At 41.0% G+C, this 18,236-nt stretch overlaps 1 protein-coding gene across 2 annotated transcripts in view; it reads left to right on the top strand.

Annotated features, from left to right (window-relative positions):
- Nucleotides 1-4,023: 4,023 nt before the first annotated feature.
- The window catches only part of RAP1B (RAP1B, member of RAS oncogene family), a 46,100-nt gene continuing 31,887 nt past the window's right edge, over nt 4,024-18,236 (top strand). The window contains exon 1 of one of the 2 annotated variants that reach the window (XM_062203273.1): nt 4,024-4,159. The gene's annotated coding sequence lies outside the window, so the exon portion shown is untranslated. The remainder of the gene's footprint in view (nt 4,160-18,236) is intronic. The other variant, XM_062203272.1, reaches the window with a different exon arrangement.

The raw sequence follows: 18,236 nt of genomic DNA, 5'->3' as shown, positions 1-18,236 counted from the left end.
TCAGAAAGTCAAGACAGTGACATTAAAACATCCAACCACGGAGCCTGTTTACATACAGGGCTGTGTGAGACTTAATGGGTCGCAGGCCCACGAAGCTGACCCTGACTATGGGCCAACTGTCCAACCCAATCTGCTGCCAAGAGCTAAGAATGATTCTCATACTTCTTAATGGTCAAAAACATTACGTCTATTGGGGTCACCATCTTGTTACAGTGGGTTAAGCTGCTGCCTGTGACACTGGCATCCCACAGTAAGCTTCGATTCAACTCCACTTTCCATCCAGCTCCCTGCTAATATGCTTGGGAAAGCAGCAGAAGATGGCCCAAGTGTTGGGTCACTGCCAACCATGTGGGAGACAGGCTCCTGGCTCTGGTCTGGCCTAGCCCCAGTCATTGCACTCTTTGGATAGTGAACCAGCAGATTGAAGATCTATCTACCTCTCCCTCTCTCTCTTGCTCTCTCTCTAATTTTGCCTTTCAAATAAATAGAATAATTTTTATTTAAAAGAGTTATTTTATGACACATGAAAATTACATGAAATCTAAATTTTAGGGTCCATAAATAAAGTTTCATAAGAATACTGAGCCACGTCCCCCTTTTTTTTTTTAAGCTTTATTTATTTGGAAGGCAGAGTTACAGAAAAATGCTCCATCTGCTGGTTAACTCTTGCTCCCCCAAGGTTTGTATAGTCAGGGCTGGGCCATGCCTAAGCCAGTTACCAGGAGCCAGAAACTCCATCAGGACCTCCCACAAGGGTGTTACAGACCCAAGCACTTGGGCCATCATCTGCTGCCTTCCCAGGGGCATTAGCAGGATGCTGGATCAGAAGCAGAGTAACCAGGCTCAAAGCAGCTCTGATAGTGGGATGTAGGTACCCCAAGCAGCACCTTAACCCTTGTGCCTCAGCCACATCCATTTTTAATGTATTGCCTATGGCTGCTTTTCTGCTACAAATGCAGAGTTCAACAGCTGAGTAGCTGCAGCAGAGATCATCTGGCCTACAAAGCATAAAGTATTTACTTTCTGACCCTTGACAGAAAGAAATCTGCAAACCCTTGTTTTCATAGCAGAGTCTGACACCAGGGACAAAAGAAAAAACCAATAAAGTATCAGGGGAAATTCAAAACATGAGGCCACATTAGTGGAAAGAAGGTCTTTTTTTTTTTTTCTTTTTTTCTTTTTTTTGAGAAAATAGATGGATGTTGAATAATAAGGAAGGTTTTAGCAGAATGAAATGGGTTAGAGATGGGAGCAGGATAAAAAGTCCACTCTGACACAGGTAGTTTAAGAAAAAAAATTATTTATATGAAAGGCAGAGTTATACAGAGAGGAAGAAACACATCAATCTTTCAACCCCTGGTTCACTCCCCAAATGGCTGCCACAGCCAGGGCTGGGCCAGGCTGAAGCCAGGAGCTTCATCTGGGTCTCCCATGTGGATGACAGGGGTACAAACATTTGGGCCATCTTCCGCTGCTTTTCCAAAACATTTGAATTGAGCTGGATTGAAAGTGGAGCAGGGGCCAGCACTGTGGCATAGTGCGTGGGCTACTACCTGCAGTGCCGGCATCCCATATGGGTGCTGGTTCCAGTCCTGGCTGTTCCACTTCTGATCCAGCTATCTGCTATGACCTAGGAAAGCAGTGGGAGATGGCCCAAGTGCTTGGACCCCTGTACCCTCGTGGAAGACCCAGAAGAAGGTCCTGGCTCCTGGCTTCAGATCAGCTCAACTTTGGCTGTTGCAGGCATCTGGGGAGTGAATCAGCGGATGGAAGATCTCTCTCTCTCTCTCTCTCTGTAGCTGTGCCTTTCAAATAAATAATTAAATCTGAGAGAGAGAGAGAGAGAGAGAGAGAGAGAGAGAGAGAGGGAGGAAGGAAGAAAGGAAGGAAGAGGGCGGGCAAGCAAGCACAGCCTGGACTCAAACTGACACCCATATGAGATACTGGCATTGCAGCTGGTGGCTTTACCCTCTACGCCACAACGCTGGTCCCTGTAAAGCAGTTTTAAGTCAAGGGAAAAAGTGAGACACAGGATTTTAACTTTATTTTGGTAGAGCAGGGGGAGTAATCAAAGGCTCTTTGAGGAAGGGAGTGATGTTCTCTGTGTGCTTTATGATAATTCATCTGGCAACAATGTGAAGAATAGATCACACCAGGAACAGACCTGAGGCTACCACAATGAAAAACTCCAGGAGCTGAGAAATTTGCCAACCTAAGCCAAGTGTTGTCTTAGTAGAAGTGGCAAAGGAGAAACACAGTGAAAGAACTTGTTGAATTGCTATCTAATAGTTAAGTTCATTGATGGGTTATTTCAGAAAATGCAGAGAGGGGCTTCAGGCTTGAAGGCTGGGTAACTGTAAAGGTGGTGATACAATTCACAAAGGAAAAGGAGGAGAAACTGGTTTGGTGACAAAGGAACTGGGTTCAGTTTGCACACATGATCTATGCAAGCTGCCAAGTGAACATCCTGGTGAAGATGGCAAGGAAATCCATAGAACAAGGGGCTCAGAAGCAAACCCGGCACTAAGAGGAGCAGATTCTGGTGCTCTGCATACTGAGGATTATTTAATACAAGTGCAATGATTTCCCATCTAATAGCGAATAAATGTATTTTTTATTAAATAAGGCATTTCACACATTCTCTCAAACTCTAAAAATCCTAGTTTCAATCTTCTTTCTGGAAAGAAATCAATTGCCCATAGGTCACAGTTACTGGGGAAAAAAAAAAAAAAACCCTACACAGTATGAGGGTACTTCAAAAAGTTCATGGAAAATGGATTTAAAGGTAAGCTTATTTTAGTGTAAAAAATCCTGTAATCCATGCGTATGAATACTCAGGTAACAGTGCTTTTTGTGAGCCCAAAGTTTCAGGCTTTCAGACTTTCAAATTTTCATGTAATAATTGATAAGGTAGAAAACTGAAATTTATTTTTAATTAATTCATTCAGAATTTATAGTAGTTCCAATAGATTGTTATGAGATGTGTTCTGGAAACTGTCATTAAAAAGTTTCTAGGGAAACAGAAATTATCAAAATATATAACATACCCAATTAACCTCAATTGTAAAATAACCAAGAAAACACACATACAAAGGTTTTAGATAATTATAGTTCATTCTTCTCTATTCCTTTAACCATTAAGGTCAGCTTAGTTTTCACTTACAATATAGGATTAAAAGGAGTGAAAACAATCACACTTTTACTTTCCAAATTTTGTACCAAAGGTACTTGCGTTTCATCTTTTCTCTAACGATGGCAAATTCCCTTGTCAAGTTCCCGCCCTTTTTGAGATCAAAGCATTTTGGAATAGAAAATGTTTTCTGATGCCCTGAAGTTACATGAAAAAAACCTACCTTACGGACAATCCTATAAAGTCACTGGAGTCACGCATTTGAATACGCAATTTATTGCATTCGCTTAATATCGCTGTGGGTGCAAGGTGCAAACCTGTGTGGGGATGGTCGATCTGCCAACTGCGCTTGGCAGGAGTAATTTGGAAAGAGTTCATCCAGTGAACCAGACACTTCCAGAGAAAGGCAAATTCCAGCAATGAAGAGGCTGTGCCCCGGCCTAGGCTCCTCCGCGGGGGCTCAGTGACTTCCCAGCACAAAGGACCACGCCAACACCAAACGTTTGGAGGCCTGGGCGACTGATTTCTGGGTTACATTAAAAGACATCTTTGGGGTTCCGGAGGGTTCCTGATTCCCCTGATCTGCACCGCAGCCCACTCGGAGGCCCACCCGTGATTCCACCCACCAGCCAGCCTGCGGAGGTCAGCGAGCAACACCGCGCAGCGCAGGCCGCGAGGGAGCCACGTGTGCCGGGCCGGAGCTCGCGCGGCGCCGGAGGCCGGCGCGAGGCCGACGGCGAGAACCCGGCGCGCGGCGGCCCCGCCCCCGGTGCCCTGGCCCCGCCCCGCGGCCCCGCCCCTTCCCGGGCCGCGCACCCGCGCGCCCCGCCCGCGGGCGGAAGCGAGAGCGAGGCTGAACGCCTGACGTCAAGGCGACACCGCCAAACCTCGCCCAGAGTCAGGCGTGTAAACCAGCCGGAGCGGCGGCGGCGGCGGCGGCAGCGGCAGTACCGCCGTGGCGCCGGGAGCAGTGACCCGGAGGGAGCGCAGGGCGACGCCGGCCGCGAGGACCCGGTGACAGCGTGAGAGGTTCGCAGCGTGCATGCGTGGCCGCCGAGGGCAGCGGCGGCGGCGGCGCGGGGCGGGGGCCGGGCGCCGGCTGAGGGGAGCTGCTGGGGTGGGGTGCGGCGCGGGCCGGGCGGGGCGGTCAGGGGCCGCGGCGGGGGCGGCGGGGGCGCCGGCGGCCCCTCGGCGCGCGGCAGGTGGCGCGGGGGCCGCGAGCCCGGCCGCGGAGCGCGCTGCCTCCCAGGCCGGCGAGGGCCAGCCGCAGCCACCGCCGCCGCGGGGGAACAGCGCGCTTTGCGGAAGGGGTCAAATGTCTGAAATATGGCGGAGGAAGTGAGAGCCCGAGGACCCCCCCCCCGCCCGCCCGCTCCCTCCTGCCGGCGGCCGCCGCCGCCTCTCCCGCCGCCCGCCTTCCCCCGCCGGTTCCCCCGAAGGCTCGCTCCCCGCCCCGGAGCCCCCCTCGCTGGCCGCCTGGGCTCCCTCCCGGGGGTGGGTGGAAGTTAGAACGGAAACCAGAAAGTTGTCGTTTGCGAACACCCAGCCTCCCCCAGCCCCGAGCCGGGGCTGAGGAGCTTTCGGGGGAAACCACTCCCCGGCGCCCCGCGGGCTCCAGCCTGACAGGGAAAAAGTTTGCCTGAAACGGGGCTGGCTTGCTCCATTTGTTGCGGGAAGTGGCAGGAGGAAGGCAGCGGAGGGAGCCCCACCTAGTCTGGCAGCAGCCGCGGTGCGGAGAAAAACTGTTAAAGGGGCCTTTCCCTTCGTCAGCAAGAGGAAATCTCTCTCTCGTAGCGAGGGGGAGGAAATCCAGGAAGTTTGTCGTCTTCTCTTTTTCGCCATCTCGGTGTGTCTGATCCTGAAACTGATCATCAGCGCCAGGGATTTTTATTGGAAACCTCCCCACCCCACCCCGCCCCGCCCCCGGTGAGCTGGGCCCCCCGGATTTTTTTCTTCTGCTCGGAGTTGGGGTGGGGGTGGGGGGGGAATGCCTTTTGGAGAAAAGATCATCCTTGCGAGTTTGAGCAGATGGTTTGCTTCCCCTTCGCTGGTGTCCCTCCCACCCTCTTCAAGAGTTTAGACAAATATTTTGGCCCTGGAACTCCTGATTGGTATGAATAGAAGCAGTTCTGTACTACAGTAACGGGAAAGTCACATTTTTATGGGTGGAAAGTTGACACCAAGTGAAGATGGAGATCTTAATGTTTTTAAATTCAGGCTAATTGGATTTTTTTTTTTGCTGGAAACATCGAATATATATGGAATCATTATAATATAAGTTTCTAATTCATGAGTTCATCTTTAAGGCCCCCCCCCCCTTTTTTTGGTAGTGAGAGTGCCTTTTGGACTTGTTCACAGGACCTTATTTTAGCAAGAACTAACTTATAGAAGAAGATGTTCATTTAACTTAAAGCCTTTATCATTCTTAAAAACTGACTCTTAAAATTCTTAAAATAGTATTAATTGAGTCATAATGGAGTCATGGGATTTTTTTTTTTTTAAGGGCCGGAAGGGATTATTTAGATCATTCAGTCCCACCCTGTCATGAAGAGGAAACTGAGGCCTACAGTAGATAAAATAATCAGTGGGTCTCCTAACTTTTAGGACAATAGTCTATCCATAATAGACAGCCTGAAGGAAGAAATGCAGCACATTATTATTTTATTATTATTACTATTACTATTCTTATCATACCCCCAGAAAAGGGGTGCCTTAATCACACAGTGTGAGAGACCCACTTTGGTTTTTCATCACAAAATGTTAGAGAAGTAATACTCGAGAGATGCAGCAATTTTATTTAGAGTCCTGAATGCTTTCATATCTTCACTACATTAAGAGTTCATTTGCATTTTCTTGTTTGACGTTCTTAGTAAATTGTAAAGCTGCCTTATCTAAGGAAGTCCCAAAGAAGATCGTTGGAACAGTTGTAGCCAGTTTGGTTTTAATGTACTGGGTGTCAAAATACAGCCAAAGAGCCCAATACCAACCTGGTTTAATTTTAAAATGTGTGGGACACGAATGTGATTTCTGTCATTCTTCTCCCGCCTACTTCCAACCCCATGAAAGTCATCTCTCTGCCTTTCTGTGACACATATCACTTCCTATCTTCAGTTACCATTGTCTGTTTTTGTTATCCTACTAAATGGGAAACTCTGTGGAGATTGTATGTTCTTTTGTACGCCTCAGAGCACTGGTGTGGTGCTGTGCACATAGACACTCAATGCCCTTGAAACTTAAGCATCCTGAGGGTAGGGAAATTGCAGGATTAATGGTGATAAACACTCAGGAAGGATACTTGAAGAGAACAGTATGATTCTGAAAAATATATTTCTACATTGTCTTTGAAATCTTTTAGTTTACAAATTGATTTTCATTTTATACTCAATAACAATCTTCTAAATAGAATTCCAGTAATTTCTCTTAGCTACATAAAAGGAAGGCCCCATGGTAAAGAGCTGCCTTGTCAGGAAGGTATAGCAAGGCATAATAAAGAATTTTTTTAAAAACTTGACCCATGTATGTGAGGAATTTTCCTAGTGTATCTTGTAATTTAAGATTGGTGGAAGTGCTATGCAGAGATGGATAATGTGGTAATTTATATATTTCAGTTGTCTTGAGATTTGGATGCAAAGCTTGTGTTCACATTCCTTGCCTTTTGTTTAGATATTTGTTAGATATTGAGAATTGAAATCAGTATGTAAAATTGTAGCTCATAAAGAGATTTTGGCTGATTTTACAAAGGTCTCTTTTGCTGAAAGTGTAAATAAGCAACTTTATTATTGAATATCAAGGAGATTTACTGATCAGCGTGTATCTATTCTAATAAAATACTGTGTTCTTATGTATGTCTGTTGTCTTAAGATTTTATAGGGTTGTGCCTAAATATATGCCCTTTTTATTTACTATTATTTGTGAAAGGACTCCATAAGCTTAGCGGTTAGCCTGAACTTTTTACTTTTAGCCCTTTCAAATTGAATTTCTTTCAAAACTAGTTTAAAAATAGGTGTTTTGGCTGATGGCAATGATTCATCGTAGCATTGTACAGACTTAAAAATTCAGCCATCTATAAATGGGAGACCTGTACCATGGCTTACCCTTGTGTTGAAAGCTAATGGTTTTCAGTGTTCATAGGAAAGGTACTAATTACTGTTTGAGGACTTGGGTCTTTTAATTTATTAGTTCTTTGGAAAACTCATAAATGTAGTAGAAGCAGTAGCTACAAAGAATGGAATGAATTTATCCATTTGCAGTAAAAACTGACTTGCTATATATAAACTATTGTACTTTATTTGAACCCACTTGAGCACTGGGTTGTAAGACCAAACCCTGTAGTCATAGAAAACCCTGTAGTTAAAAATTATCAGGAATTTTATGCTGCTTTTTAAAATTCAGCACAAACAAAAGGTACCACTAATGGTTCATACTTCCTAATGGTGTAGTGCTGATTCCTGATGTTGCTCAGATGAATGATGCACAACACTCATTGATTCAGTAACAGTTAAGAAAGTTTTTTCCCTTTGTGTCAGTAGAAGATTAAACATTTTTAAAAACTATTTCCAAGGAACTTTAAAATTTAGAGGAAAATGAAATGAAAGTTTAAGGAACATGTACTGGTTTTAAGAAGCATTTAGTTTACTTATCTGAAGTGAAAACATTTGCAAGGTCAACTGCAGAGTTTTCATTTCCTTTTTGTTATACAGTAGGACAATATTTTAAAACATTGCTATGCTTAATATTGTTTGATTATATATGAGATGCTTGAATACTAGAAATAAATTCATTTTTAGATTAAGAATCTTAGTCTTTCTAACTGAAGAGTAATTACCTAATGTTCTGAGTTTGAATTTTATATTAAACTGATTCCTAAACCTTACATTTGTAGTTATGCTATTTTACACTTTTACTCTTGTAGTTATGCTACTTGATATATATTCAATATCAGTGAGACCTTTTAAATTTAAACTGGAGTCTGCTGTCCTGAGATCCTTGCTGGGTGATCTTTTCCAGTGATGGGGGATTGAATTTTTTTAGCAATTGAACAGATAGATTGAATAAAGATATTAAAGGAAGAGAGCACCCATTGAAAGCATCACAGAACTTCTGTGAATTTTCAGCAGTTGCTCTGAGATTTATTTCAGTAAATGTATTCTTTCAATAGATTTCCTCATTTACTTAAAACTTGTTTAGCATATCATAAAGTAACTTTATCTTAAAAAAGACAACTAATGGTTGTCCCATTAGTGAGTTACCATTGCCTCTTGTTTTTCTTTTTTGCCTTGTGGGGAGGTAAAAAGATGAAAGTAAACAATGTTTTGTGTATTTAAATAACAGTTTATGGCAAAGCTTCTGGAAAGGAAATGGAAAACATTAGGTAAAATAATTCTAATTATGTCTTCCAGAATTTATCCTTCTTGTATTAGATATGTTTTTTCAGTTACTTTATACTAAGTTCTCAGTTCATGGAACTGATAGCATTGATTCATAAAAAAGACTGTAAGTATAAGCTACTTTATTTAATATTTTTAGGTGTCAAATAATGCTTCATCTGATTCTTTTGTTACCTTGAATTTCAAAGTTGCAGTGGGAATGTGGTATCCTGATACTACACTGTGCTACACATCTAAAGCTACTTTTTCTAGGATTTATCAATAAACTTCTGGTAACAATAGCAAAACTCTGCAGTCTTGAACTCTGCATTAAGCAGATAAAAAAGAGGAGTAGGGATGAATTATGTTACGTACTGTATACTGTTTTCTCATGCCCTTGAAATTCTTAAACTGGAAATATTACATTGAATCTGTATTGCTGAGAGGGGCTGTTTTCAGTGTTTGTATGTTTAATTTCTTATTAAAATGTTTTTCAGGCAAAATGTATACTTTTCTGAAGTTTTCCTACTTCCTTGCTTCCTCAATGAAAACGATGACATAGACTTATTGGAATTGTTGAGGATTAAGTGAAATATTCATAAATGTTTTATAAACCATAAAAGAATATGCTGTGCAGTGTTAGTTTTTGTTCTATAAAGCTCTTATTCCCTTATAGCATTGCTTAAGATTCCCATTAAGCTATAAATATGGACAAAGAGAATAATTGTGGTGTTTTTTTTTTAACTATTAAATGAATTATATTATCTGAGTGATTTTAAATGTATGGTCCAAGGAATCCTAGAGATTCCTTAGACATTTTTTCAGGGAGTCTCCAACTGCAAAATTGTTCTTATAATAATTAGTTAAGATGTTCTTCACCTTTTCACTGCATTGACATTTGCATTTGCACCTATGGCACAAAAGCAACAGTAGGTAAAGTTGGCACCTCAGATAGTCCTTGTATTCTTCACTGCCATTTACTCACAATTAAGCTTCACCTAAATGCCCTTGATGAAATGGAAAAAAAAATTTTTAATTAAATTTTACCCTTGCACATATTTTTTAATATACTGTGACAAGATGGGAAGTATACTTAAAACATTTTGGCTATATATTGAAATATAATGATTGTCTCTAGTAAAAAGCCACGGTTTTTCATGGCACACCATTTGTACTGAAAAGAATGCCTGACAGACTGCAGTTACTCATACTTGAGTATTAGACTATATTTGCACAAAAAAATGAGCCTGTTCCTTTAAGGTCAGTGATATTCTAGCTGCTAAGTGAAATTAGAAATTTGGAAAGCTGTGTCAACTATCGTGCTGTTGATAGTTTCCTAGTATTTTAAATATTTTTGTGATTATACTAATGAGCATTTTTAAGAAGTGATATATAATGAATAGCTATGTTTTTCTGAAAAGGCTGTTAAAACATCCCAAACAGTCTTTGTGATATGTTCTTTCTGAGTTACTCATTTTTCTATATTTTACACTTGATATTTAGTACCCTTGATTAATTGTTTATATTTTTATTGTGGGGGAGATAGAGAACTACATCCACAGATTTGATTTATGTGAGGCAATGTTTTTTTCTTGAATTTTTTTTTTTTTTTTTTAATTTGACAGGTAGAGTTATAGACATGAGACAGACAGAAAGGTCTTCCTTCCGTTGGTTCACTCCCCTAATGGCCACTATGGGCAGCGCTGTGCTGATCTGAAGCCAGGCCTGGTGCTTCCTCCCGGTCTCCCATGCCAGTGCAAGGATCAAAGCACTTGGGCCATCCTCCACTGCCCTCCCGGGCCACAACAGAGAGCTGGACTGGAAGAAGAGCAACCGGGACTAGTACCCGGTGCCCCAACTGGAACTAGAAGCCGGGGTGCCGGCGCCACAGGCGGAGGATTAGCCAAGTGAGCCATGGCGCCAGCCCTTGAACTCTTTTATTATCGTTTTTGGATTTAATTCCTTGCAGTCTTTAATTTTGGTCACGGTAATAGATGAGGTAATTTCTTAAAATGTTATTTATTTTTATTTATTTGAGAGAGATCTCCCATCCACTAGATCATTCCCCGGGTGCCTGTAGCAGCCCAGTTGGGGCTGGGCCAAGCTGAAGCCAGAAGCCTGGAACTAAATCCAGGCCTCCCAACAGGTGTCTCACCCATCACCTGCTGCTTCTCAAGATTTACATTAGCAGGAAGCTAGATTCAGAGGCCCAGCTGGGTCTTGATCCAGACACTCTGATGTGAGATGTGGCTGTCCTGAGTGGCATCTGACCACTGCACCAAGTGCCTTCCTCATGGTAATTATTATTTTATAAGTCTGCTTTTCTTTGTTTTAATGTCTAACCTGAGTTTGCTGTGTTCCCTACCTTAATTAGATACTTGAAAACAACTCTGGAGTGATCACGTTCTTACCTTTGGGGAAGAGTACTGTTTCTTTTTTTGTCCTTATTTAACAAAAATGTGGCAATCCTTGTTAAATAATTTTTTTTATAAACTTCACGTCATGAGGACAGCTCCAGATATTAAGAATTTTTAGGACAGGGTGATGCCGGCATTTCATATGGGCATCGGTTTGAGTCCTGGCTGCTCCACTTCTGATCTAGCTCCCTGCTAATGGCCTGAGAAAGCCTCAGAAGATGGCCTGAGTCCTGGAGTCCCTGCACCCACATGGGAGACCGGGATGAAACTTCTGGCTTCTGCTTGGCCCTGCCCTGGCCATTGTGGCTATTTGGGGAGTAAAGCAGCAAATGGAAGATCTCTTTCCCTGTCTCTGGAACTCTGCTTTTCAAATAAGTTAATAAACCTTTAAAAAAAATTTTTTTAGGCTGGCCTGTGTTTGGATCAGGCAGTCAGTTTCAGACTGTGAAAGTAATAAGAAATAAGGGCAAATTACATTTTATACTGGATTTAGTTTCTAGGAAATCTAGGGTCAGTTATTTTCCCAAGGGATAATAAAATGGGTATTTCTGTGAGGAAAGAATATTGAGTTTCATCATCACTGTTTGAAAGAACAGGGTCGATGTTGGAAGAAGAAGGGATGTGGAGGGGTTTAGGGAAAGAATAAATTGAAATTGCTAACTTCAGGGATTAAGCATTACAGAACTTCTGCCTACATGAACTAATCCCACTAAGGGAGGGAATTTAATAGAAATCTTTAGTGCTCCCTATATTAAATAATTAACTGGTCAGCTGTTCTAGCAGTTCTGATTTAGGGAACATACTGAGATAATATTTTATGTCCAGGTCATCCATATTAGTCACAAGGTTGCCATTGGCTATTGTTCATGCAATTTTAGTTCCTAGTTGGGAAAAAATGCATGATATCCTTTATATTTTAGCTTTTTTTATACTTATGCCTTTTTTCTTCAAAGAGCATTATCACGTTACTTCATCATCCTTCCAACAAAGAAAAATAAGACAGGGTTTGCAAACTTCTATGGATAGAAAAGTATTCATAACACTTGTATTGTTTAGATTAAAGTGATGATGGAGATGTTAGGCAGTGAAGAAGTAAGAGGACAGGGAATAGAGCAGAAAGGAGCAAGGAGTGTGTAGGTGGTGATTAAGAAGTTTTCTTTCTAATAAGCAGGACTGCTTGTTAGAGCTGTGCACCTTACAGGTTTGGTTAAACATGAATTATAAATGTCACTTTGAAAAGCACTTGTGTTGCTTAAGTGATGAATAGATCTCATCTGCCAGAGGGTAGTATGTAGGGGATAAATTGTCATTATCTGTTGGTTAGAGGTTATGGTCTTAATGTTTCATCACTGAGTTTGAGTAGAGAACACTTTTGCTGTTGTTATTCCCCAGCAGACCCTTACGTACTTTTGTCTAAACCTGCAAGTCCCCAAAATAGACCCTTTCATTTATCCTTAAAAGTTTGAGCTGATTCCTTTGGCCATGAGACTAAATCTGAGAAATTATGTACCTTTTTAGAGTGCTGGTTAGGTCTTTGATTTCACTCTGCTGTCTTTAAATTGCATGGTTTAGTGGTGATCATTGACCTAGGTGAATTAGTTTTCAGTTCTCTCTGGATGGCACTGTCCATGAAACCGTGAGCTAGTTAACTCTTCTTTACAGAATCTTATCTTTATCTCAGGAAAGTTTGACTAAACGGCTGTTAATATAAACTACTGTTTAGAGCTCTCAAATCCTGTTTGTGTGATACCACCCTTGTTTAAGCCACAGTCATCTTTGTCTAGACTCCTGTAGGAGCTTCACAACTTGTTTCCGTTTTTGTCCTTCCTCGTGTCAGGCTCTACCCAGAAAACAAAGTGATCTCTTAAAAATATGAGTCAGATCACGCATACCCTCTGGTCCCGATTTTTCCCCCAATGACTTAAAATGAAAACCAGTTCCTTATTGCATCCTGCAAGATCCAGAATAATCCAGTTCTTCCTTACTTCACAGGTTTACCTCTTTTCCATTATTGCTAAGCTCAAACCACACTGTACTACTTTCTGATTTTGATCCAACAAACCCTTTACCAATTTCTGAGTTTTGGTGCTTGCTACTTTCTCGACATTAGATCTCACTCTTAATATAATCAGTAATTATATCTGTCTATTTGTTTACATCTTTTTCTCTCTAAAGTGTTTCAGGAGGACAGGAATACTTTCACTTTGCCACTACTAACTCAAATGGCTGAGTAATTGACAAGTGCTTGAAAATTTTTACTTTAATTGAAAAATGTGTTTAAAGTTTGCAATGTTTGTCCTTATCTATTCTCATCATAAGCTATTTCTTACACTAATTTTTAAAGTTTATGTCCAACTATAATTCTTCAATTTTTTTATGTAGGACATCTGTCTCTTGAGGACTAGTTCATCTGACTACATGTTATTGAGAGCTAATTGGTCTCAGTTACTGTATATTAGGATTAAATTTAGTAATTATGTGCAGAAGATTTTCAGCAAAGGCACAGAAAGTTAATCAATATGAGATGTAAATAGCATTCAAAATATCCAGATAATTGATGAGTGCTTATACAGTCAGAGGAAGAAATGAAAAAGATCTTAGTGTCTACTAGTTAGAAAACAGTAAAAATGAGATGGAATCTGTGCATCATAACAAAAGGGTATGTAAGTTTTAGATTAGGTTAACCGTGAATCATGGTGGGCCACAAAACAAACTGAAGTAGGTTCCAGAAAGTGCTTTGCTTTAGTAGATATTTGTGAGATGGATGATAGGGCTGTAATCTCTTACCTATCACCCTTTGTGCTAGGTATTTGGAGTTCAGAATTTGAAAAAAAGATTTGTTTTTGGATATAATAAGAGTAATAAAACACTGTTGACATGAAACATGAGTAGTCTCACTAAATAGGATAAATAAATAAAAAATATAAATACTGTTTATCAGTGTTAGGTGAAGTTTTACTGTTAAAAAAATTTGTATCAGGCCAAATGTTGCAGGTAAATCAGTTATAAAACTTTCAGTTTGCAGATATTTTCGTTTTTCACAATATCTAAGAAATGGATCTGAAATGAGTTGCAAAGGTTTATTCATTACTTCTGATGTATGATTGTTACTCTTCTATGCATGGGGTCTTAAAAACCGTTGATGGATTTCAAAACATTTTGCACCAAAATAAACACCTTTTTACTAACATTTTTTATGAACTTTCTGAAGTAAGCGTATGTGTTGGGGGAATACAGTAGAGTCTGAAACTGTGACTTTGAAGTAATTAGCTTAGAAACCACCTCTGCTAAAGAATTCTTTTTGACCCTGTCTAGGATACAATGCACTATGAAGAGTGATGTGTCCTTATAGAATAGCCACCTTAATTTCATAGTTTCAGAATCCAGTTAAATATTTTGAAATGGTGAAGATTCATCTGTGTATATTGGTACCTGGCAAATAGTGTTTTTAAAAGTGTTTCAATATTGAAAGTTCATGTCTTTTTTAAGGATTTAAAGTTTTTATTTTTTATTTTTATTTTATTTTTTTGACAGGCAGAGTGGACAGTGAGAGAGACAGAGAGAAAGGTCTTCCTTTTCCGTTGGTTCACCCTCCAATGGCCGCTGCAGCTGGCGTACCGCACTGATCCGATGGCAGGAGCCAGGTGCTTATCCAGGTCTCCCATGGGGTGCAGGGCCAAAGCACTTGGGCCATCCTACACTGCACCCCCTGGGCCACAGCAGAGAACTGACCTGCAAGAGGGGCAGCCGGGACAGAATCCGGCGCCTCAACCAGGACTAGAACCCAGTGTGCCGGTGCCACAAGCGGAGGATTAGCCTCAACAGGCTCAACAGCTGCGGTGCCAGCCAGATTTAAAGTATTTTATAAAATACAGTTTGTCTCCCAGTTGATAAGATTTCTAAGAACTATATAATGTATTTAATAGTAAAATAAGAGTACAGTAGCAGATTAGAAGTGTTAGAGAATAGAACTAATGCAATCCCTATTTGAAAACCCTTAGTTGTGATGTGGAAAGAAGTACTTATGCGTGAATTTTGAAATTTTTGCACCTATAAAATTTATCTGTTAATTCCGTTTTCTGTGAACTTTCTTCACAAATATCTAAAAAAGCTGCTTTGAAACTCAGAATTGATTACATGAAATACCTATCCATTTTTCCATATTTCCCTCATATATTCTGCTTACTATAGCAACCTAATTAACACTCAAACTTCAGTTTTTATTGCCTTTATCCATTTGTTTGGTATATATATATATATTGATGTTCAAGAATGCATACTGGATATTGACTTCCTGGTAGAGTTGACAAAACAATATTTAGAAGCTACCTTTTAAAAATAAAGAAAAAATACTCACTGATCTAGTAATTACGCAAGTAAGTAATTATGTGCTATTCATACGTGAAAGCCATATGTAAACATTATTAATGGCTTCCAGTGAATTATGGCATGCCTTTTATTTTCCCAAGTGGACCTTATTTTACTGGATACTAATCACATCTTTAAATAAACTAGAGGGTAGACTATAAAAGGAAGAACTGTTTGTCAAAAATAGTGTTATAGTCAGCTACACAATGTAGTATGGCTAGTTAAGTTGCTAATATAAACTACTGTTTAGATTGAGATTTAAAATTATTAAATGTTATAAGGACTGGAATTGTATTTTTAAAGAAAGCATTCGACTATGGACAGTATACTATGTTTTCACTATTCAAAGTGTTATTTAGTAGTTAAAATTTAAAAGTATTTAATATCATTTAATAAAGTGATCAAAATATAAATAAAAATTAAAAGATTATTAAAGGGGCAAGTATTTGAACTTGCTTAAGATACTGGTTGAGATGCTTGGAATGAAAGGTAATTTACAGTTAAATTCATTGAATTATCAGGATTTTGATACCTGACTGAGGCTCCTACCTCCAGCCACCTATGGTGGTGTCTTGCCACCTAGGTGAGAAACCTAGATTGAGTTCCCTTTTTCTAGTTTCAGCCTTGTACCAGCTGTTGCAGACATTTGGGGAGTAAATCAGCAGACAGAAGCACTTGTCTGCTCAAGTTCTATGTTTGTGTCCATCCCTATTCCCCCATCCTCCTATCTCCACACCCCTCCCTTTCAAATAAAATGAAAGTAAAGAAACAAAAATCTTTTTAACATTAAAATCAGCATTCTTGTGGGTTCAAATGCATTTTAGGGAAATCATATTAAGCTAGGTATTCAATCCTAGTTATGAGGTTAATTGTAAAATCAAATAAGTTTTTGTAGTCATTTGTTTCTCTCATGGAAGATACTAATTCTGTTTCTGAATTCTACTTTATATTGAAGCAGACTGTAGATTATGTTTTTTAAAAATGCTTACCTGAGCCGGCGCCGTGGCTCAGTAGGCTAATCCTCCTCCGCCTTGCGGCGCCAGCACACCGGGTTCTAGTCCCGGTCGGGGCACCGATCCTGTCCCGGTTGCCCCTCTTCCAGGCCAGCTCTCTGCTGTGGCCAGGGAGTGCAGTGGAGGATGGCCCAAGTGCTTGGGTCCTACACCCCATGGGAGACCAGGAGAAGCACCTGGCTCCTGCCATAGGAACAGCGCGGTGCGCCAGCCGCGGCGGCCATTGGAGGGTGAACCAACGGCAAAAAGGAAGACCTTTCTCTCTGTCTCCCTCTACTGTCCACTCTGCCTGTCAAAAAAAAAATAATAAATTTTTTTTAAAAAAAATGCTTACCCATTCTTGTGGGGTGGTAAACTGTTAAAGAAAAAAAAATAGATATTTATAATAATGTGGCAATGTTTTCCTTATCCTGGAGTTATTATTTATCTCCTAGTACCAAAGTGCCTCACTTACGACTTCTTGTACCTCTGTTCTAACAGCTCATAAGCTGTGCTTAGTATGATATTAGCTTAAAATATATGAAAGCAAACCTTTTGTGTTTGATGTAGTTATCTTTTTTTTTTTTTAAGGATGTATTCATTTATTTGAAACACAGAGTTACAGAAAGAAAGAGAGAGGGTCTTCATCTGCTTGCTCACTCCCCAGATGGCCACAATGGCTGGAGCAGGCCTGATGCAGAGCCAGGAGCTTCTTCAGGTCTCCCACATGGGAGCAGGGGTCCAAAGACATGGGCCATCTTTTACTGCTTTCCCAGGCCATAGCAGAGAGCTGGGATCAGATATGGAGCAGCCAGGACAAGAACCAGTGCCGTATGTGGGATGCCGGCACCACAGGTGGCGGTTTCACCCGTTACACCACAGCATTGGCACCGATGTATTTACCTTGTTCAGCAAACATTTTTGAGCACCCTTGATGGTAGAATTAAATTCTGGATGTAGAAAACCATTTCCGATAGCTCCTTTTCCCCCTATAAAGAACGTCCCTTTGGAAATGGTATCTCTTTTCTGTCTATGACTTGTGGAAGGTTAAGACATCACGAATAATTTATTGAATTCCTGAAGAATCTTGTTTCTGGAGATCGGAGGAATAACACAGGCCCTCCTTTTCTGTATTAAATTAGGTAAAAATCAGTTTACAGGCAAAAAGATAAATAAAATGATATCTAGTAGACAGACCTTGATCTTTCTTTGCTTTGAGATCTTGAGGAGGAGGGAAGGTATTAAAATTTTTCAGATGCCAGCGCTGTGGCGCAGTGAGTTAACATCCTGGCCTGAAGCGCCGACATCTCATATGGGTGCCGGTTAGAGTCCTGACTGCTCCTCTTCCAATATAGCTCTCTGCTATGGCCTGGGAAAGCAGTAGAAGGCCCAAGACCTTGGGCCCCTGCACCCATGTGGGAGACCTGGAGGAAGCTCCTGGCTCCTGACTTCGGATCCATGCAGCTCCAACTGTTGCAGCCATCTGGGGAGTGAACCAGCAGATGGAAGACCTCTCTCTCTCTCTCTCTCTCTCTCTCTCTCTCTCTCTGCCTCTCCTCTCTCTCTGTAACTCTGACTTTCAAATAAATAAATCTAAAAAAAAAAAAGTTTAAAAAAAGTTTTTCAGAGATGATTTTTAAAACCTGGACACACAGTTTTCCTACTGTAATGGGAGAGATTGTTGATGTTAATGTTAGAAGTGTGAATGGTTTGGCCAAACAGTGCTGTAAAATCACTTGCCCCTCTTAGGCTTTTGAGCCTTGACATTTAAATTTGATCTGCTCCTGGGACCAGTGAGTGAAAGCCCCAGCCTGCATCACAAGCATGTGTATGGGCACCAGTTCTAGTCCTGGCCGCTGCACTTCTAATCTAGCTCCTTGCTAATGTGCCTGGGAAAACAGTGGAAGATGGCCCAAGTTCTTGGGACCCTGCACCCATATGGGTGGTCCGGAAGAAGCTCCTG

The sequence above is a fragment of the Lepus europaeus genome, chromosome 10, assembly GCF_033115175.1.
Source record: "Lepus europaeus isolate LE1 chromosome 10, mLepTim1.pri, whole genome shotgun sequence".
NCBI classification, from domain to species: Eukaryota; Metazoa; Chordata; class Mammalia; order Lagomorpha; family Leporidae; genus Lepus; species Lepus europaeus.
The sequence above is the reverse complement of the archived record's forward strand: the minus strand, read 5'-3'. Positions and strand labels throughout refer to the sequence as shown.